Source organism: Mustela nigripes, chromosome 4, assembly GCF_022355385.1.
Source record: "Mustela nigripes isolate SB6536 chromosome 4, MUSNIG.SB6536, whole genome shotgun sequence".
Lineage (NCBI taxonomy): Eukaryota > Metazoa > Chordata > Mammalia > Carnivora > Mustelidae > Mustela > Mustela nigripes.
Genome location: NC_081560.1, coordinates 127,845,984 through 127,869,209, shown reverse-complemented (window position 1 = coordinate 127,869,209; position 23,226 = coordinate 127,845,984). Strand labels below are relative to the sequence as shown.

Sequence of the window (23,226 nt, the reverse complement as noted above, 5' to 3'; positions counted from 1 at the left end):
AGCCATGCTGTATCTTTGAACATCTTGAGCTTTTTGTTCTGCAAGACTCGGTCCAAGGGACTGAGTACAGTAACGAGGACGAGTATCAGCCAACATTAAGGGTTTTCATATTTGTCAGACTGCTTCCTCCACCCTTCCAAGAGAGCGATCGTTAGTTCCCTCTGTATTTAATGTGTTAATACTTTCCTTGCTACATCCATGACTGCACCTTTATTTTAACCCCACGTAATGACTTGATAGATAGTTCTAGTTAGCATTGACCAAGCATACAAACAAAAGTAATCGATGACACATAACTTAAAAATATCTTTAGAGAATTAGAGTATTTCCATGAATTTTAAAGAGTAAGTTTATCTGAAGTAAGCATATTCTTTCTTTCTTTCTTTATTATTTATTATTTTTAAAAAGATTTTATTTATTATGGGACAGAGACAGCAAGAGAGGGAGCACAAGCAGGGGGAATGGGAGAGGGAGAAGCAGGCTTCCTGCTGAGCCGGAGCCCGATGCGGAGCTGGATTCCCAGGACCCTAGGATCGTGACCCCAGCCAAAGGCAGAGGCTTTAACCCACTGAGCCACCCAGGCTCCTCCATTTTTTTAAAATTAAGAATTCCACAGTGTGATTGTGCAGGAAGGCGTGCTGATGTGCGAACTGATGTCTGTGTGTAGTCCTGTCTTAGCCAGTTTTATTATCTGAGCTGCAGTCTGTTAATTTGGAAAATGAGATTGATGCTTATGGGAACTAAATGAAGAAATGAGTGTAAAGGAATTTAGAAAAGTATAAAAGGGAAGAGCATTCTGGGTTTTGCCCTTTATAAATTCAAAACATACTTTTCATGGCTTTCTGGATTTTAAGGTGAAATTGGGAAAAGGCAAACTTTATGTTTCTAAAAGGAAACCCCACTTGTGAAATATCTTCAGAGTGAAGTTCAGTAACATGTTTTAAGTTCATCTTCCCTTTTGGAGATAAGGCTAGGGCACTATATACTACGTCAGACAGGGAGGGTGCTAGGCTGTGGTTCGCCCCCCCCCCCCCCCATTAGCAAGTTTGATACTGTTGGCTCGGCTTCTCTTACTGTAACCCTGCCAAAAAGGGCTGTGCTTGGCCAAAGTTGAGAACTGTCCCAGATATTGTTGGATAGTTTCAGCAGTTATGTGCACTTTATGAAGCCCAGAAATTCTCATTTGTCACTTTTTCAATGTTCACAATGACCTTCCTAAGTAGAAATTATGGTCACCATTTAACCAGTGTAAAGGAAAACAAAAGAGAGGCCAACAGAGGTGCCGGTATTTAAAACCAACATGTATTAAGTGGTAGAATCAGAGATATCAGGATATCTGCTGTAGAGTTGCATGGACTTCCCACTGAAAGACATTGACCCTAATAATATGATTTTTTGATTCTGCCTCCATGACCTTGACCTTGGACAAGTTACTTAAGCATTCTAAGTCTCTCTTTTCTCATCAAGAACATGGAGATGATAATCCTTTTTTTTTTTTTTTAAGGCAGTTTCTGGATTCCTCTCCTCTTTCCTCCTTTCCTTCCATCTGCCATCATCATTACTGATGTCTTAATATGTGCAGCCCATCTGCTCTGCACTGGGGACACTCTGCTGAACAAGACAGCCTTTCTTCCTGCCTTCATGGAATTTCCAGTTTACTGGGGATGCTTCTAATATGGTGGTGTGAACAATGAGGGTAAACACAGAGGGCATTACTGGAAGGCATAGAACAGCACCTGAGACTGCTTCGGCTGGGTAGGTGGGGGAGGCTTCCTGGACTGTGGAAGGATTGAAGGATGCTTAGCATGTAGCCAAAGGAAGAGGAGGGGGAAGAATGCTTTAGGGAGAGAAAACAATTATTTGCTAACAGCAGGAAGTATGAGAGATCATGGTATTTTTGAGGAACCGGAAGACCTTCATCCTGTACTTATAGGAGGTGGTAAGAACCGAGGCGGGAATGGTGTCAGAGGCACCTCCTGAAAGGCCTTGCCAATTATGGAAAGGGTTTTGGACCTGGTTCTAAGGGCGGTGGGAAATCACTGAAGGAATTTAAGGACACTGTCAAGTGATGAGGTTTGTACTCTTCCGTATTGTCTGAAAACCAGGTATCAGGAGGATAAGAATGGAGGCCAATTTGGTGACAAGAGATGATGGAGGGCCCAAACGAGAGTAGAGGTCGTAGAAAGAAGAAGTAAATATCATCAGCAAGTGTTTAAATTGTAGAATGGCAGCTCGGACATGGAAGCTGGAGGAGAGTGAGAATGTTGTTCAGATTTGGGGCTTGGTCACCTGCAGAGTACGTGGTAACTTCCCTTGAGACAGAGAATGTCAAGAGGGGAAGAACAGTATTACTGCTTACTCCCCAGGTAAGAAGTGCCCTGTGTGCACTGGACATGCACAATCCTGTCAGATTCTCACATGGCTCTATGAGGTAGGGACTAGAATTGATTCCCTTTTTATTTTTTTATTATTAAAAGATTTTATTTATTTATTTGATAGAGAGAGAAAGCGCACACAGACAGGGGAAAGGGAGAAGACTCCACCGAGTAGGGAGCCCAATGCAGGGCTTGATCCTGAGCTGAAGGCAGATGCTTAACCAATTGAGCCACCCAGGTGCCTCTCAATATCCATTTTATAAATGAGGAAACGGGCAAAGGTGTGGAGAGACTAATAATCTGCCCCAGAACAAGCACATGGCCAGAAAATGGGGGAGCCAGAATTTAAACCAGGCAGTCTGGACCCAGGATCCATGAGGAGGAGGAGTTCAGTTTGGTTATGCTGAGTGTGAGGCACCATCAAGACATCTAAATGGTTTGGAGTTCAGAACAAATTAAGGTTGCGCATGTAGACTTGGGAAGTATATCCTGGTACACGATAATTGAACAGTGAAAGGAAGAAAAGGAAGAGTGAAAGGAGAGGAGAACATTTCTTGGAAACACCAGTGTTATAGTCATTCCTAGAAGACTGACATTAGGCAAGACTGCAGAGTTGGGAAGAAAACCAGGAGACTGTTACGGGGTGGTAACTCAATGACCTCTTCATGGAAAAACTGGCTTTAAAAGACTCTGGTCCTATCTCCTCTCAATAACTCGGAGTCACTGGACCAGCCTAGTACTTACTACCTTCTTTCTGGCCCTCAGGGCACCCCCATCGTCTGTGGTGGTGTATCTCTTCTACACATCACTAGATTATTCCATCCCTTAGGCCAAGTTCTTTGCTCTGTCTCACACATCATTCTGGTTATTTTAGCATACATGCAGTCCACAGCTCTTACTCTGTTAATTGCTCTTCTAAACCAAAGACCTGGGTTTTAAGTGTATTAGGCTGGGAAACCTCCAGTTCCCTACCCTCAACAGTGTCCTTACTCGCCATCTCTCCTTTCCCCTAAACCCTTTGTTCTGTGATCTCTGTTCTTGCTTTTCATTTCAGCCCGTTTTCTGTGATGAGCCACCTTTACAACCATTAATCCACTTCCATGGCCATGTCCCATACTGTTGGGATTAGATCTATGGCTGGATTGTTCCTTTATTTTCTTCTTCTAGACCTCATAATGATACACGAAGAAAAAAAATCATGAAACTTCACTGACTCAACTTCCAAAAAACTGTTTTGTATTTTTGAAACGTTGAAGTCCTAATCATGTCTTTAATTTGTCTTAATAGTCAATAATCCATAACTGAATAATTTTTATGAGCATTGAATGAAAAATAAAGTAATAATGGTTTGCAAGTGGCCTGATAACATTATCCATCATAGCTTTTTTAGATTTTATTTATTTATTTATTTATTTAAAAACATTTTTTAAATAAAGATTTTATTTAATTTGTCAGAGAGAGAGGCAGAGGGAGAAGCAGTCTCTCTCTGAGCTAGGAGCCTGATGTGGGACTTAATCTCAGGACCCTGGGATCGTGAGCTGAGCCAAAGGCAGATAGTTAACCGAATGAGCTACCCAGGAGTCCCATAGATTTTATTTAGAGATGATATTGGATATATAGTCTAGTAAATAGGCATTTTATAAATTAAATGTTTAAAAAATAGGTATTTTTGAGCCAAGGAGAAGAAATTCATATTTAGTATTTAAGCTAGATAATAGGGTAAGTCTTGTGCTTTGCTTAGATATATACTCTCATGCATTGAGGTGTTAAGGCTAGTCCTTATTTTCTTTTTACATCTTCTGACCCAGTGTTTTGAAATTTTGCCCATTAAATTGTTTCTTAAGTAGGCCTTTGTTTTCCCATTCCCCCCCATTTAAAGCCGCTGTAACTATCAGCATGAGCTTTTTTTTAAAAGCCAACAATGTAATTTTCACAAAAGCCTTAGCAATTTATTTTCTTGTTGGATTCTGCAGCTTTTATAGACTTCACAGTACAATTTCTATAGGGTTTTTGAAATATTAAAATCTAACTCTTAGAGCTCTTTTTGTTGCCTTTGTGTTTGTGGAGAGTAAGAAAATTATTCTAAAGTTACATTGCTTTTTTCCTCAGCCTGTGTTTTACATGATTCAGTCTCCATTAGTGAGGACAAAACCACCCGCTTACAGATAGCTGATTCATTGCCAGTTCTTCCCTAACTTCGTGTGGCAGAGTGCTGTCTGTCAGTAGGGCAGTCTGAGTGGATTTGGGTGGCTGGGATGGCATTTAGCTCCTGTGACAATGGACCAGGGAAAGTGTAGCAGAGTCTAGCTTTTGGAAGGAGTATTGTACTTGATCATGTAAGGAAAAGCTAGTAGTGTTTGATGTGTTCCCCCCCCCCCCCCCCGCCCCCCTTCCCCCCCCCCCCCCTGACTTTTTTTTTTTTTTTTTTGTAGCTGGGAATGGATTAGTTTGGGATTCAGTTTCTAGGTGAGGTTGTGAGAAACAGTTTGGAATTGAAGAGTCTCTGGAGACCAAACTTAATGCTTGGTTGCAAAGGCTGGTGCTTTTATCCTTTATAAATAATTTTAAATCCTCCATAACCATTTCCAAATCTAAGGCATTGAGATACTCCAAATACACTTCTTTGAAAGCTAGAGTGGCAAGGCTGCAACTTTGTAAGCTGCTTATTTGAGTTGGGAAACCACGTGAAATATTTAAAATTGGTTTTAAGAAGTTATATCACAGCCTCCAACCTAAGATTTTCTTTCTTTGGTAGATCTTATACATTTAAATGATACAATATATACTAATATCTTTCAACGGTCATGGGTGCTGACTTAAAACCAGAAAAAAAAGTGATACGTTTTTACTGCCATATAACTACAAATACATACAGACCCTCTTGTTTTCTCCTTTTACTTCCTTTTCCACTTGAATGCCTCCTTGCTGGTGTGTCTCATTGTATTGCATCAGTTCTTTGAAAAAACAAAATGAAGTGTTGCTGCTTTTTCTACCTGATTGGTTGAGGAGCATTGCTGATCCCTTTTCTCTGGACCATAACTTTACCATTGCACTCTCACGGCTGCGCGGGGGATCTGTTGCAGCCTTGGGCAAGTGTTACAATTATACCACTTAGCCTTCTGATACTTTTGAACAAAGAAGGGATCACTATGCTTATGTTTTATCTTAGTCTTTTTTTTTTAATTTTTTTAAAAAGATTATTTATTTATTTATTTGACAGAGATCACAAGTAGGCAGAGAGGCAGGCAGAGAGAGAGAGAGAGAGAGAGAGAGGGAGGAGGAAGCAGGCTCCCTGCTGAGCAGAGAGCCCGATGTGGGACTTGATCCCAGGACCCTGAGATCATGACCTGAGCCGAAGGCAGCGGCTTAACCCACTGAGCCACCCAGGCGCCCTCTTAGTCTTTTTTTTTTTTTTTTTAAAGATTTTATTTGTTTATTTGACAGAGAGAGACACAGTGAGAGAGGGAACACATGCAGGGGGAATGGGAGAGGGGGAAGCAGGCTTCCCACCCAGCTGGGAGTCTGATGCGGAGCTTGATTCCAGGACCCCGGGACCATGACCCGAGCAGAAGGCTTATGCTTAAAAACTGAGCCACCCAGGAGACCTGACTTTAGTTCTTTAAAAATTTAAAAAAAAAAAAAATTGAGTCTACTTGATATACCATGTTACATTAGTTTCAAGTGTACAACATGGTGATTCAGCATCTCTATACATTATGCTCTGCTCTCTACCGGTATAGCTACCATCTGTCCTCATACATTGCTATTAGAATATCACTGACTATATTCTCTATGTCGTGCCTTTTATTCCCAGGACTTATTCATTCTGTAACTGGAAGGCTGTATCTCCCACTCCCCTTAATGCATTTTGCTCATCCCTCTATCTCCCTTCTGGCAGTGTTCTCTATATTTATCATTGTCATTCTGCTTTTTGTTTGTTTCTCCTTTTTAAAAAAAAAAAAAGATTTTATTTATTTATTTATTTGACACAGAGAGAGAGCACAAGCAGGGGGAGCGGCAGGCAGATGGAGAGGGAGAAGCAGGCTCCCTGCTGGGCAGGGAGCCCAATGTGGGGCTCTATCCCAGGACCTGGGGATCATGGCCTGAACTAAAGGCAGATGCTTAACTGACTGAGCCACCTAGGCACCCTGTTTATTTATTTATTTTTAAAGACACCACATATGATGACATTTATCTTTCTCAGTCTGACTTATTTCACTTACAATAATACTCTCAAATCCATCCGTGTTGTTGTAAATTGCAAGGGCTCATTCTCTTTTATGGCTGTGTCATATTCTATTATAGATACATTACCATATCTTTACCCCTTCATCTATTGATGGACACATAGACTACATTCATATTGTGGTTTTTAAAGTTCTTAACGTTTTGTACCCTTTCTGGTTTCCTATTTCATGATGACACTGAAGGATTTATGGTCATTAGTTACCCTTAATGATCCTGTATGTGTATTATAACCTGAGATTTGAAACTTATTTAAGCTGGTGTTTCATAATTAGTGAATATTATTTTTATTACAGAAATGCAGAGATGGATTCTTTAATAACTGTAATGACTTACTGCTATGTATCATGAAAATAGGCTACTGAAAATGTGTATAATATAAATTAATTTATGATTCTATTAGCATATACTATATGCAGTGCTGTTAGCAGTGATTTTAAAAAAGTAGAGTAAGAAGCTTATGTCAAAGTGATGGTCTTGGTATGCCAATGAACACACAGACACTTTTAAGCTCTTTCTATTTGGTCTTTCTGTTTTATTGATTGAAAGTAAAATATTTTCAAATTTCAAGAAATATTGTTAGTGGACAAGTAATTTAAATTTTTTTCATTTTAAAATTGCAACTTGAAGTATTTTGCTTCGTTTTAGCATTTTCATTGATTTTATTGACTATTTCTTGTTTTTTTTTTTTTTTTTTTTTTTTAAGATTATTTATTTTAAGGGGAGAGAGCATGAACAGGAGGTACAAAGGAAGAGGGAGAGAATCCCAGGCAGACTCTGTGCTGAGCAGGGAGCCTGATGCAGGGCTCCATCCCCGGACCCTGAGATCATGACCTGAGCTGAAACCAAGAACCAGACGCTTAACCAACTGAGTGGCCCAGGCATGTGGGTTCTATGTCAAAATTAAATAAGCCTTACCTTTTGAGGTAGTGATATTTTTATCATTTCTAGTGTACAGATGAGATAGAAAAAAGTGGAATATTCTTGTTTTTGAGTTGAACATGTTTAGATATAAATAAATGGTGCAATTTAACTTTTTAGTTTAACAACTGTTTCCTGTTGTTAAACTAAAAAGTTAAATTGCACCATTTGCACCATTTTCATTTTAAATTGCACCACTATTCCTGAACTATTTCCTGTTGTTACTATTCTTTCCAGCTATCTCAATATTTCGATCTCCTTGTTGGCCATGTTCATGAGAGGTGATGGCTGTAATGTGTGGAGAAATGTGACAGCTAATTGACCTTTGCCTAACCTTATAATTTCTTACTGTCTTTTAAGACTGAAGTTCCATTTGAAATCAGAAGAAAGAAAGTCATGGATCCTCTCTTGAGAAAAAAACACAAAACATAGGACTTATTATAACACAATATACATTATAACAGTTTATAAACACAAAGTTTGTTATACATTTCTAGACATTTTATAAACTCCTGTTTAAGAAACCCTGTCCTGGGGGCGCCTGGGTGGCTCAGTGGGTTAAAGCCTCTGCCTTTGGTTTGGGTCCTGATCTCAGGGTCCTAGGATCCAGCAGGGAGCCTGCTTCCTCCTCTCTCTCTGCCTGCCTCTCTGTCTACCTGTGATCTCTGTCTGTCAAATAAATAAATAAATACAATCTTTAAAAAAAAAGAAAAAGAAAAAAGAAACCCTGTCCTGTACCTAGATACTATTTCTATTTAATTTCAGATATTGAGTACCCAAATTTAGTGTGTTATTTTCCCATTTCTACAGAACTATTCTGCATTCACTCAAAGAGTATTTATTATCAGTTTTGTACTTGTTATAGAATTTAGGTGTTGTGAAGAAGCCAGGAATAATTCTCAGTGAGACGCAAATTTATACTGTCTGCTGCACACCGTGAAAGAAGAACAAATTGTGTGGGCCGGAATGTTCTTGGGTACATTGGGTTGAATTAGGCTTGAGAAGATTGGGAAGATAGCCGAAAGAAATGAGTCTTCTTATCCAGACTGCAAAGATTTAGTGATGACCTCAGATCCTTCATAACTAGATTCCATCAGGATGCACATGTAGACTAAAACAATGTTTTTCAAAGTTGAGTTAGGTAATGATGGTTTTTAAGAGAAAAAAATAATTATTGTGGCCTTAATTTTTATTTAACATTACATAAATATGTGAAGACACAAAACTTGGCCTGACCACTTTATGACTCTTGTCAAGTGTAAATCTCAAAACTGGTTACACATGTCATACAAACAAAACAACACCAACAACAATAATGATATGTTGGTGCAAATAAATTGCCACTTCTAACACAAATATGGTACTGGCCATTATGTCATAAGTTCTCTTGATTTCAACATGCCTATGCTACTGGAGATCAAATGTATTGTTCATGCTTTTGTTCTTTTTTCTTTTATCAGCTCACAATTTAGTATTACCTAATATTGTGAACATAAATTGTGAAAATAATTGTGACATAAATTGGCATAGTATTTAGTTATGAGACATTTATCAAGATGATTCAGAAGATATTTGTATTAATTTTTAAAAGATTATAATTGGTATGGTGATATAAATCAAAATAGTAGCTGCCTCTAAGGAGGAGATTATTTGGAAAAGGCCATAAGAGAAATTCCTAGGGTGATAGAAACTTTTTATGCCCCCATTTAGGTATTTTTATGGGTGCATGCATTTATTAGAAGTCATCAAATGATATACTTGAATTCATTATATGTAATTTTATCTTAATAAAGAAAACATTTAATAGTAATGAAGACACAATAGTTAAAAGCTTGTGGGGTTTTTTTTTTTTACTATTTTTTAAAATTTAAATTCAATTAATTAACATATAATGTATTGTTAGTTTCAGAGGTAGAGTTGTTAGGAGATTCTTTTTTTTTAATTTTTTTTTAAAGATTTTATTTATTTATTTGACAGAGATCACAAGTAGGCAGAGAGAGAGAGAGAGGAGGAAGCAGGCTCCCTGCTGAGCAGAGAGCCGGTGAGGGACTTGATTCCAGAACCCTGAGATCATGACCTGAGCCGAAGGCAGCGGCTTAACCCACTGAGCCACCCAGGCGCCCCTGTTAGGAGATTCTTGATTACTGCTTCAATTTCCTTGATGGTTATGGGTTTGTTCAGGTTTTCTATCTTCCGGTTTCAGTTTTGGTAGTTGATAAATTTCTAGGAATGCATCCATTTCTTCGAGATGGCCTAATTTGTTGGTTGCTCATAATATGTTCTTATAATTGTTTGTATTTCTTCAGTGTTGGTTGTGTTCTCTCCTCTTTCATTCACAATTTTATTTATTTGGATCTTCTCTCTCTCTTTTTAATAGATTTTATTTATTTGACAAAGAGAGAGTGAGAGAGGGAGAGCATAAGAGGGGGGATGGTTAGAGGAAGAAGCACACTCCCCACTGAGCAGGGAACCTGATGCAATGTGGGGCTCCATCCTAGGACTCTGAGATTATGACCTGAGCCAAAGGCAACCACTTAACTGACTGAGCCACCCAAGTGCTCCTCTCTTTTCTTTTCTTTCTTTCTTTCTTTTTTTTTAAATATTTTATTTTATTTATTTGACAGAGATCACAAGCAGGCAGAGAGGCAGTCAGAGAGAAAGGTGGAGGGAAGCAGGCTCCCCACTGAGCAGAGAGCCCAATGCAGGGCTAGATCCCAGAACCCTGGGATCATGACCTGAGATGAAGGCAGAGGTTTAAACTGAGCCACCCAGGTGCCCCCTCTCTTTTCTTTTTGATAAGTCTGGCCAGGGATTTATCAATCTTAATATCTTTCAGAGAATAAACTCCTAGGTTTGTTGATCTGTTCTATTGTTCTTTTGGTTTCTATTTCATTGGTTTCTGCTCTCATCTTTATTAATTCTCCTCTCCTGCTGGGTTAGTTGAAATTTTTTACAAGAATTTTCATATTCTCAGAATAGGTCCATTTACTGTAGTTTGGGACCCACAATCAAAGAAGATACTCCAGTCACTGAACAGTATTTGTGACTACATAGGGCTTTGGCCCAAACATATGTGCTCTTTTCTACCCAGGTGAACTGAACTTGCCTCTGTGCCAAGGTCAGAGGCAGTGTAAGCAGTATGACTGATGCCACCAAGTCCCTTATGCCATCTTGATTCCAACTCAGGCATTTCGTTAATACCCCTCTGCGTATTCCTCCTTCCCCCTGTATAGCCACATGGGAGAAGGAAAGAGTCACAGTAGCTACATGGGAGATAGAGGGGAAGATAACCTGGACAGTGTACAGAAAATGGGATTCAAGAGAGCAGCACTCCAAAGAAGATTAGAGTTTCTTAGTTGCTTTTGTCCTCAAAATTCTGTATTTTTATAGTTAACAGCGGGTAATATTGAAGACATTTTCTGAGGAGAGGTCAAAATTAAAGTTAGGTCCCTATTCTATGAGTGATTTCCTGTTCTTGTAGTTTTTCAGCTTGTTGAGGATAAATGATGAAACTGTAGTCTTTTCTGAGTGCCCATTCTCTTCCATGCCGATTAAAGACATTTTTTATGCAAAATATGCTTACAGCATATGTTTTAAAAATATTCAACAATTATTTTATCATCCTACCACATGAACTCTTAAAAGTGTTCCACATTTTAGATAGGTGGTCATTACGGGCAAAATGATTATTACCAAATTTAAATGATAGAAATGGATATTAGTTGTTATTGTTGAGTAACATCACACCAGAATTTAGCCGCTTAAAACACTAAGTATTTTATTATCTCACATTAAGTTCTTGGGGCTAGGAATCTGGGACGGCGGCTGTCTGAAGACTTGACTCACTCCCATTTCTGGCAGCTTGGTTCTGGTTGTTGGCAGGTGACTGCAGTTTCTCATCATGTAGGCTTCTTTTGGGGTGCCTGCATGTCCTCATCCCATGCAGCCGACTCCCCCATTGTGAGTGATCCAAGACAGGATAAGGTGGAGATTGCAGTGTCTTCTGACTTAGCTTCCTAAAGCACATTCTCTCATTTTCACTGTCTTCTGGGCTGGACTCCATGTTGGCATATAATAGTGAGCAAGAGGCACACAGATACACTTTCCTGTTCTTGCAGCTTATGGCCCAGACTGGGGAACACACACACACGCACACACACACACACACACACACACATGCATATATAGACAAACACATGTTTATAAAATCAGTGACAGATAAGAATATTTACCAAGGCAGAAAGTGCTGCTACAAAGACAAACAGGATACTGAGTTAGCTGGGAGGACCCACTTGCCAGAGAAAACCTCTGAGAGGAAGTGACCTTTAAGCCAAGACCAGATGGTTGAGTAAGAGCCTGTCATGGGAAGGGCTGGGAGGGGAAAGAGAAGAGCCTGTGTAAGGTCCCAAAGAAGAAGAGCATTTGGCCTGTAGCATGAATGGTGAGACACAATTGAAGAGGTAGGCTGGTGCTGAATCATGCAGGTGGATCTTAAGAAATTGGATTATAATATCAGTGTCATGGTATATTTGCATTTAGGTTCATTTGCGTATAACTGACCCCTCAACCACCCCACACAAAAAAGACTGGTTTATAACCAGATAAGTCTATCTTTTTTATCTCCTTTATATTATATATATACACATATATAATAAATATGTTTATATAATACATAATATAAATATGTATTTATATAATAAATAAAAATAAATAAAATAAAAAATATTTTTATCTCCTTCTCCTATAAGACTCCCAGAAAGGAGTCTTGTAGAAAATCCAGGGGCCTGGGCTCTTATTGATTCATTTATTCATTCAGCTATTTTTGGCTCTACTGTCCTGTTGTGTGGCTTCCATCCCAAAGGTGATGGCCTAATATGGCAGCTATGGTTTAGTCATTACATCCTTGCTGTAGCCCAGAAGAGAGAAAGTCAAAGAGGCAAAATGAGGGCCTCAGTTCCTTTGTGTGGCCTTCCTAGAAGTCCTGTACGACACTCCCATGTAGAATCCGTTGGCCAAACACATTCACATGGCCTTCTTAAGCGGGAAGGGAGAAGGTAAACTTTTGTTTTGGGTCCCATTACTTAAGGGGAAGGAAAATGGATGTGGGGGTAGGCAACCAGCATCTGTGCCACAAACACTGAAGGGGTTAAAACCAGGAGCTTTGTGATGCCTTAAAAAAATATTCCTGGGGCTCATGGTGGAAAATGGCTTATAGAGAAGAAGGAGTGGAGGCGAGGAGCCTGGGGCAGTGAGTGGTTCAGGGCCAGGAATAGGTGAGTGGCAGTGGTGACACCAGTGGATGAGTCTGGGCTGTATGTCGGAGCTAAGCTCAGATCTATATGTCTTTATAAGGTATGAAGGAAAGGGGGGGGGGTTGAGAATGAAAGCCAGGTTTCCTCTTTGAGCCACTCTGGGAGCAGTGATACAATCATGGAGATAAGAAAGACCAGCCAGAGAGCAAACTTGGAGGGAAAATTAGGAGGTCGATTTTGAGTATGTTAGGGTCGAGATAACCTACGGGAAGTGTCGAATCAGCAGTTGACTATATATTTCAGGAGTTCAAAGAGGAAATCAGAGTGTATCCATTGGGATTGTGGCCAAAGAAATGTTTAAAACCTCCTGGGGAAAGAGTATAGAGAGGGAAGGGAAGGGAGACTGTGACTTAGCTCCAAGAGTTGCTAACATTTAGAGGTTGGATAGGGAAGGAGCTGTTACCAGAAGAAAGTGAAAAGGAATGGCCAAGGAAAATCCTGGGATGTGGTGTCTTAGAAACCTGCAAAGGCTTCAGGATGGAGTGTTTCACTGCTGGGAGGCTGGATAGTGCTGGACATTGGTGCTCCTCATAAGAACATTTCAGGGGAGCTGTGGTTTTGGAAGCCAGGTGGGAATGTGTTCCAATATGAGTGGGGGCCCAGCCGTACCAGACTGCTGTCTGTAGAGTGTAAGCCTCTGAAAAACAGAGAAAGATGAAAACTCTTCGTAGACAATTGGAAGAGGCAGGAAAGAGCCCATAGAATGGCATAAGCCGCTGTGTGCTGGAATGCAGCTCAAGAATGTATTTCGAAACAAAAGACGAGTTTGTCCAGTTATTGGACACTCACCAGTGCTGACAGTTGTCAGGAGCGGACATGGTTGTGAGGAAATTGTTCCCCCAAAATGCCCTTCTCTGCTGGTAGCCCACAAGTATAATCTATTTACACAAGGGCTGAAAGGAGAAAAACCTGTTTGACGTATTTGTCCCAACAACACAAATCTGATCGTTGAGGCCGTTCTTAAAGCCAGGAGATCAGAAGCCAAGACTCGCTGGTCCCCAGAGCCACCGCGGCATCACATTTCTTGTGTTTGAATTGTTTAAGAGAATCTTGGACAGGCTGAGCCCGGCAGATTCGCACCTGCTAGAAATCCTTTTCCTACAGTGAAAGAGAAGGTCCCCAGTATTCTCGCCGCAGTTCTTCGGTCCAGCAGGAATGAGTCATTTCCCTGTGATTAAGAAATTCCTGGCACCTGGTGGCAAGAAGAGCCCACCCCCTGATGTCCATGATGTGAAAATGGTCCATCAGATCTTTATATTGGAAAGTGGGTATTTATACCCATGAGTTGGTCAGCCTCTGTGGATTACTGTGTCCCTTAAGTACTATCGTCAGTCCCGCCCTGAAGAGGTCCCCAGTTCTATGACTAGTTACTTCCTTGCTTACATCTCGGAAGGCACCTTCTCTACTCAGAAGCTTAACCTTGTCGTGAGTAACTGGGAGAGAAGACAGTCTGGACTTCAAGTGAGACCTTTCAGCTGACGACTTATTTCTGTCTCCTCTGAAAAGGGTCCATCTTGTGGTAGAGTGAGAATTTATGTTCCTTGAGCTTCCTTCTTCCCCTCTCTTTAGGAAGAGAACTAGAGTTGTCAGGAGAGGTGAAGAAGCGGGACCCCACTCATTCCCTCATGCAGCGGTCTTCCAAGTCCAACAGCATCAGAGCAACTTGGGAATTCACTAGAAATGCATTTCTCTCTCTCTCTCTCTCTCTCTCTCTCTAACCGAGACCTATTTTATTACTGGGAAGTGGTTCCCAGTAATCTGTTTTAACAAGCCCTCCTGGTGATTCTGCTGCAGGGTGAAGATTGAGAGGGACTGCCCCAACAGGGGACAGAGATTCATGGCCATTCCAGAGTAGGAGAAGTGAATGCAAGTGACTGGGATAGAACTGGGCCGGGGTTAGGGGGGGGTGCTGTGTTGCAGACCTGCTGTCTCTGAACCCACTCCTCTGAGGTCCTGGTCATGTCCCCGGTTTACCCCTGTACTCACTGGAGAGGAAAGAAGGTGTAGGCAGAGAGGGAGTCATGGTGGGAAGGTGGACTGACAGAGATGCAGGCAGCTAGGGAAGGGATTGCAGAGAAATGATGGGTCTGTGAAGGATAAAAATGTAAACTAAAGACATTTCCAAAAGATGGTCCACCTTCCCATATCTAAGACTTCGACATGTCCTAAGAGATTGAGAGCTTCAATTTTTATGAAATATTTTTATTTCACCTGCTTGGTTTTCTTTTTTAATACTAAAAAAAAAAAAAAAGGTAAAAATCATTCTGGTCAGCTAAAAGTACTTTGCACATACTGATGTTTTGTTTTATTTAATGCAACGGCATCTGTAACACATTTGATTTTCTTTGTTTGTAGTCTGGAACATTCTTACTTGCCCAGGAGGACTCTTAGAAGAGGCCTGCTTACGTTCTGTTAGTAGGAAAGGGGAGTTCATTTGTCTCCATTGTCTGGTTCATCCCTGGATTGGGGTGGTTCTTCTCCCTTTCCTCATCTAAAATGGGTAATAACCGCGTGGATGCCCTGGTTCCATGGGCATGATTATATTTGAACTCCATACCCCGCACCAATTATCTAGGGAATCAGGATAACTGCAGCGGCAGCTTTTTTTGGGGGGGGGGGGAGGGAGGAAGGGAAGGATTGGGTTACCTAACAGCATTTTCAAAGTGCATAGATAATGAAATGAGATCTTTAAAGATCTCAGCAACTTGTCAAAGAAAATACTGTTGGCAAATGTAAATTTAAAAAAAATCTAAAAAGTGAACATTGATTTCACACCCAGAAATCCAATTCACGGCAATACCTAAGTGAAGAATATGCATTCTTTAAAAATATGCATAAGTAAACTTGGATTATTGCCACAAGAATTCATCTATGTATTTTCTTATCAGAGCAGAGTGTTGCATCTTTGCTGTGCCGCCTTTGGTTTGCTAAGTGTGACCCTGTTAAAGAGTGTGCCTCGCTTTCAACATGGTAGCTCACCATGGTTGAATTTAAGTTCTTTTTGATCTTTTCCTTATTAGAATTTTTATACCAGGATAAAATTAAGAAGAAATTGGGGTAGGTTTTCCAGTTTCAGCAAATAAAAATACAGGGTGCTAGTGTTTTAAAGTAGAGGTATGTCCCATGCAAAATTTGGGAAATATTTATTCATTGTTTATCTGAGATTTCAGTTTAAAACAGTGTCCTGTATTTCATCTGACAACCCTAAATTCATAGTAACTAAATTATAATGTGTAAGCATTATAGTCATTCAACATTGCCCCCTAGCTTTAGACTTAAAGTTTCTTGAGATAGTTATGGCCTTAGCTAAGATTGGCTATGCGCTGTGCACAGTTTTCAGCACTCTAGAAGAAGTCTCCTCAAGGAATCCTGCTAGAAGGCAATGACTATGAGGGAGATACTTTGAAGGATAATCTTGAAGACATTGTACATCTTTTACGATACAACTTTGGAAAAGGTAATACTACCTCTTTTATCTCCATTCAGGTTTTCTAAGTTTATAGTAAGTGACCTATTGGTGTATTTTTAAAAAATTGTAATGAAATACACATAACTTAAAATTTGCCATCTGAACTATTTTAAGGGTACAGTTCAGTGGTATTGAGGACATTCACATTAGTGGGCAACCATCCCCACCACCGATCTCCAGAACTTTCTCATCTTGCAAAATTGAAACTCTATATCCGTTAAATAGTAATTCCCCATCCTGCCCTCTCACCAGCCCCTGGCTTCCTTCATTTTATTTTCTGCCTCTAACTGATAGCTCTAGGAGCTTGCACAGCTTCCACCTTTTGGCTTTGGTGAATAATTCTGTGAATATAGGTGTACACATAGCCATCTCTTTGAGATTCTGCTTTCAGTTTTCCTGGGTGTCTACCCAGAAGAGAAATTGCTGGATCAGATGGTAATTCTGTGTTGACTTTTTCAGAGGCACGGCTGTACTGTTTCCCACAGCAGCTGCACCATTTTACCTTCCCACCAGCCCTGCACAGCCATTCCAGTTTCTCCATATTCTCAACAACCTTTGCCAGTTTTGGGGTTGTTTTGGTAGTAGCCATCCTAATGGGTGTGAGGTGACATCCCTTATTTCAATAAATCACAGAATAATGTAGTTCTTGATTATTGGTGATGAATTACTTGCTGCAAGGGCCTTAGTGTGTTGTTACCTGGTAGTTGAGAACTTCTGTGGTTTACTGGTTGGCAGAAGAAATTTGGGCTGGGATTAGGATGGGGATGCTGGATAGCTTTTTCCAGAATCTTTCAAGAAACCATTAATAGAATGGCTTCTTTCTTTTGTTTTTCACAAATTCCCAGATCTTCAGCTGTGTATATATTAAAACAAATACTAGAAACCCAATCCATGCTTGGATCCCAATGGGTGTTTTTTCTGAAATACTGTCCTTTCCACTGTGGCAATGCGTTGGCATCAAGAATGCAATTCAAGTCGCAAAGAATTTGTTCAACCAATGTTTAATGAGCACCTGCTATGTGCCAGGCACCACGTTGGTATTGAGGACACAAAGAAAGATCAGCATGTTTTGATTCTGTTGAGGTTCCTCAGGCTTGATGAGGAGCATGTTTTAGGTTCTCAAGGAATGCTTTATGAAAAGAATTGCATTTTGGTATTTTTGTTGTTTTATGCTGTTTCCAGTAGTTAAAAAAGAGAAAACAATACTACCCCTATTTCTTGAAATCACAGTAACAATATAAAATAAATTCTAACTGTTTTGTAGTATCCAGCAATCCTCAGAGCAGGAACTTTCTTTTCATTTTATTGATGAGAAGATAGAGGCTTGGCGCTCAGTTATCTTGCACAGACTTAATCTGAGCACCTGACCAGGAGTCATTCTAATCGGCTCCTGAGTCATCCTAATTAGCATTCTTACTCTTTCCTTCTGGATGAGAAATACTTTCCATGTTCCTGTTTTGTAACATGGTCCCATAAAAATTTATCATTGATTCTGTGGTTATTTTAAGGCTTATTCTTTTTTGAGTGAATTGCATTTTGGATAGAAAAGTAATTTAAATTCCTCATATTTTACTCCTCTTAGATATTTTTAATCAACATTTGGCTTCTGTGGACTTGAAAATATTTCAGCTCCATTTCAGAATTATTACTTTGTGATGAAATTGAGCATTTTCATTATGGCATGAAGCACATATCTCTGCAATGCCTTTTAGAAGTATTTTATAGGTACCTTATTCAACAGAGGTCATTGTTGGAATTTTGAATTTTATGCTTTTAAATGGGTCCCAAGTAAATGATTTTTTAGATTTCAGGTCTTTCTGAATTCATGAGCATTCTGCTAACTATTTTGGCCTACAGCGTTTTCTTTTAAGCTAATTTATTCTGGTTTCTCTCTGTGCTATGAGACTTTAAATGGCTAACTTTGCATGAAACAAGCTTACACTAGGACCATCTGGTGTATCAAGGTGACCGATTCTCAACTCATTTGATTAAATGTTTCTTTCTCGAATGTTCTCTGATATATATATATATATATATATACACACACACACACACACACACACACACACACATACATAAATACTTTAATCTGGATGTCTCGGATTGTATTTTAGATTTAAGACAGGGTCATTGTCTCTTAGTGTTTGGCTCCCTGTTTCACAGAACGTGATGACAACTGTCATTTCAGGCACAATTATAGAACCAAGCATAATAAAGCCTCTTCTGTATTTTGCCCTGACTTGCCAGCATTAGTACAAGAAATTTGATGTTAAACTCTTCTTGTTTATTAATCCCAAACATCAAGATTAGAATTTCTTGAAAACACTGGATTGGATTTTAGGCTGTTAGCCTCAGGGTTTGAGCTGCCTCCCCTGTCCTCTTCTGCTTTCCTCCCTGACAGCACCGTGGGAAGCTGTGTGGGTGGGGAAACTTTAGGCTGCACTTAACGTTGGTTCATTGGTTCGCAGCACAGACTGCCCTTTGGCCTTGTGAGCTGGGCAGGACGCAGTAGGGGAAGACCACTACCTTAAAAGGCAGATGACCCCAGATGCATCTGGTTCTGAGCCAGCTCTTTAATCTCTCTTTATTTCCTTATTCTTATTAGTACCATCCACCCTGTTCTACCTCCCTGCTTATTGTTGCAAGGATAAAAAAGACGTGATTTACGGAGGCTTTATATAGTCAGACCCCAATACAAAAATATTTTTTTTGTGTTAATTTGGAGAAATGAGTTAAAATGTCACCTAGTTAAGATGAAAGAATTAAAGTAATTTATGTTAAAAAGTATCTTTATAAATTCAAAGCGTTTTTACATATAGGTCACATTTGCACATTTTATACCATTGTGAAGTAGGAGGAGATGCTGGTATTATCAGCTCTATTCTGGTAATGAGGAGACTGAAGTCCAGGGCCAGGAGATGCAAGGTTAAGATCCTAGGGCTTCTCTACGATTCAGGACCACTGTCCCAGTCTGCTCTCTCTTCATGGTCCTGAATATAGGTGGAAGAAAGTCCTGGCTTGCTGGTTTCATGTCACCTCCTTTTTGCTAGTCCTGTGAATAGGTGAAGGTAGAGCTGGTTGGGTTGAAGCAACATACAAGGGGCCCAGGGACCAATAGCTTCAAACCCGGGGCCATTGCTGAGGAATCTGTCTCTAACTTCTACCTTTGGCCTTTCTAGAAAATCATGGCCAGTGCTCTTTCCCCATATCATGCTTGTATTAACTTATTGAATCACAATTTTAAACTTCCTGGTAGCCAAGAATATATACATAGGAAGGGCTTATTGGTAACAATCTGATTGGGGGTGAGGGGGAGAAAGGGATATATGCTATTTGCATAGCAAACATACTATTTTTACCTGGATTGCTCTTTTATTTGGGTGGGGGGCTTGCTGAGGGGAGTTACTGGAAGGAAGAGGGGACAGGAAGACTTGGTATTACTGTGAACTCTTACATTATTTGATTTGCCTTATTTCCCCAAGTAGATTGTTCTAAAGGACTTTTCAAGGATCTTATATAAGGCATATTTGTATAGCCACGAGGTCTTACACAGGTGTTCTGGAAATATCCGAATGTCTAAATGAATAAAACATTGGAGAAAGTCCTGGAATATTCTAATAGTTTATCTTAAGGGCTAGTTTAGTCGTGGATTGTACTCTAAATATGTTCATCTATTCAACAAATATTTGGTGAGCACTGGTGGTGTGCTAGACACTGTTTTAGAGACAGAATTATGTAGTGAACAAAACAGATTCTTATTCTCTTAGGAGCTTGCTTTTATGTTTTAGTGTAAAAAATAAAAACATTTGGAAGGAGTTAATTGGTAAAGGTGTTTATTCTAATTACAGCTTGCTTGAGGAAATTGTCAGTACAGTTTATATATTTACCTTAATGACTTGGAGTACATTTTATGACGTGGCAACAATAATGAATGTGTATGAAAGTGTCTAAATGTATTTACCAGTAAATTTGAATGTTAGGATTTGGTTCTGGGGCGCATACAGCTTTTACATTTTCAGCTCTCTGTGGAATTTTGTGGCAGAAAGATTAATAAAAGATTCATCGTGTTCTTCTATGGTTCCCCAGATTATCCATTTATCTTTTAGTGCGTAACAAATACACTCATGAGATATGAATGAAGCACGCTGTAATTGAACTTTATATCTCAATGTGTGACTGGGACAGTTGAAAACATTGTTGCATTCCTTCTCCTTGCAGGGCAATCCCACAATTAAATTTGGCTACCGTGTCATCAATTTTTTCAATCTTTTATTTTTTTCTTGATTTTTCTCAAACTCAAGAGGCCAATGAAAAAGGAAGTAAAAAGTTTTCCTTATTTGTTTATAATTCATATTCTTTTAGGAGTTGATATAGATGGTATAACTGATTTCATCCAGAAATTTCACTGGATTGATTTAGGAAAATCTGTTCAGCCTTGGTTCTTGCTCTCGACAGCATGTATGGTACAGCACTTTAGAGCTGAGACTGGGACCAGATGACCTGGTTCAATTCCCAGTCTGGCTTTGTTTGGGGAATAAAAGAGCCCACTGGTGTTACAGTCAGCTCAAAAAACTGAAGAAGTAATAATGCTTTTGTAGCCTAGCTAAGCCAGATGGAAGGTGAGGGTGCCAAGGGGCTCCCTGCAGCTAGCGGGGCATCATTCCCATCGATGCTGTTTGGGATGTCTTTTCTTCAGCTACACCTGGAAACTGCCATTCATCTGGGACATGGTTCTTTTAAATTTGCAAGGCTACATATAGTGAGCAGGTCATTACTGTGCTGGGAGTTCAGAATCCAAAGCTAAGAGACAAAGGGAGATAAAATAAGAGAAAAACTAGTGGAATCTCCCTGGTATCAGCTGGTTATCCATAAGCCAAGGTGTAGGACAGACAGGTGAAAGCAATGAAGCTCTTGTAGGGCCAGGAAAAAGAAAGCAATTAGAAGAGCAAATGATTAGGTCCTTCTAAACTGTATCTTTGTGTGCAGTGCCATTTATGGACTGGGGAGACTCCCTTAAGAGCATTATTTTGGTAGAAGGAAACAGGAATGCCTAGAAATCATGGTAGTTTTATTTCTGGCCCTTGTTCTTTCCCCTTCTAGGAAACTGTAGTTTTATGATTAAGATTTTTAGAAATGTAGTTATAGGGGCACCTGGGTGGCTCAGTGGGTTAAGCCTCTGCCTTCGGCTCAGGTCATGATCTCAGGGTCCTGGGATGGAACCCCGCATCAGGCTCTCTGCTCAGCAGGGAGCCTGCTTCCTCCTCTCTCTCTCTGCCTGCCTCTCTGCCTACTTGTGACCTCTGTCTGTCAAATAAATAAATAAAATCTTAAAAAAAAAAGAAATGTAGATATACTATTTCAGTAATATTTTCTTACATATTTATGTTATTTGACAGGTGAAAATAAAACTGTTACCTTGACACTGGTTACAGTCCCATTGCAACAATCATTTTCCAGAAAAAACCAACTTCCCCTTCTCTGCTCCCCCCGCAACCCACCCCTGTTACTTCTCCTTTCATAGTCCATCCTTCACCTTGCCACCAGTCCTCTATCTGATTAGTTTATTTTCTTTTTCAATTGGCTTTCTTGGTAGTTCCCTATTTTCTACAGAGCAAAGCCTGAACTCCTTGGTCTGCTTTCCAAGTTGGTTGGTTGTGGAGTGTGTGTGTATGTTTGTGTGTGTGTGTGTGTGTGTGTGTGTGTGTGTGTGTTTGTGTTTGTATGTAATGTTACACTACTCTAAAGTTTTTGCTCCTATTCTTGAAGGTTTTAAGGAGAATGACATGAGAGGCAGTTTGAATTCATAGGAAAGAATAAAGTGTGCCAAAAATGGCAAATATGTAGATAAACACAAACATGATTACTGTTAGGATAGTAATCATCACCAGACAGGTGTTTTAGGTAGTTTACTATAAGCGTGCCAGTCTGAGGGGGAGATGTTGCTAGTTGATGCCTCCTTGCATCCCAGAACAGGGCCATATACAGATTGGTTTTGCAGTGAGCATTTGATATACTCATACAGAGATGTGTGTATGCAAGAAAGGTTTTTGTGCCTATGTGTGGTAGGAGCTTCAGTATGTAAGAAAGCATATGAGAGGATCCTTGTTCTAAAGCAGCTCAAAGCCAAGTATGCAGATAACTAATCATCTAATCAGAAAAACAGATGCCAGAGGAGGGGCATATACCAGGAGTTCCAGGAGTCCTGAAGGAGAAATATACCAACGTATATATCCACCTACCTGCTTTTCTATCCATATAACAAAAGTAATCTTCAGTATGACTAAGTTTTAAGAACAGGCAGATCACTGATTAAGTTAATAAAGTAGAAGCAAATCCTAATAGTTTAACAGAGAGAAGATTTGGGGATATTTATCTCTTATTTGCTGCAAAGTCTCTTGGACACATGCCCATTATCATTTTTTTCCTCACTCCCTGCCCCCTTTTAAATATTTATTTTTTATTTTTGAGAAAGAGAGAGAGAGAGAGTGAGAGAGAAAGATAGCACAAGAGGGAGGGGCAGAGAGAGAAGGAGAGAGAATGTAAGCTGACTCGGCTCTGACCATAGAACCTGACATGGGGCTTGATCCCACGACCCTGAAATCAAAACCTAAGCCAAAACCAAGAGTCTGCGCTTAACTGGCTGAGCCGTCCAGGTCCCCCCGACGCCCACCCCGACCCCTTTCTTTTTTTTTTTTTTTTTAAAGATTTTATTTATTTATTTATTTGACAGAGAGAGAGAGATCACAAGTAGGCGGAGAGTCAGGCAGAGAGAGAGAGAGAGAAGCAGGCTCCCGCTGAGCAAAGAGCCCGATGCGGGGCTCGATCCCAGGACCCTGAGATCATGACCCGAGCCGAAGGCAGCGGCTTAATCCACTGAGCCACCCAGGCGCCCCCCCCCGACCCC

At 40.1% G+C, this 23,226-nt stretch overlaps 1 protein-coding gene and 1 long non-coding RNA gene across 2 annotated transcripts in view; one reads left to right on the top strand and one right to left on the bottom strand.

The window, feature by feature from the left end:
• ANK3 (ankyrin 3) overlaps positions 1-23,226 on the top strand; it is a 670,694-nt gene that overhangs the window by 45,127 nt on the left and 602,341 nt on the right. The gene's annotated exons all lie outside the window — the stretch shown is intronic.
• Positions 19,156-23,226, bottom strand: part of LOC132015200 (uncharacterized) — a 14,161-nt gene continuing 10,090 nt past the window's right edge. The window contains exon 3 of the long non-coding RNA XR_009403582.1: positions 19,156-19,374. This is a non-coding gene — a long non-coding RNA (uncharacterized LOC132015200). The remainder of the gene's footprint in view (positions 19,375-23,226) is intronic.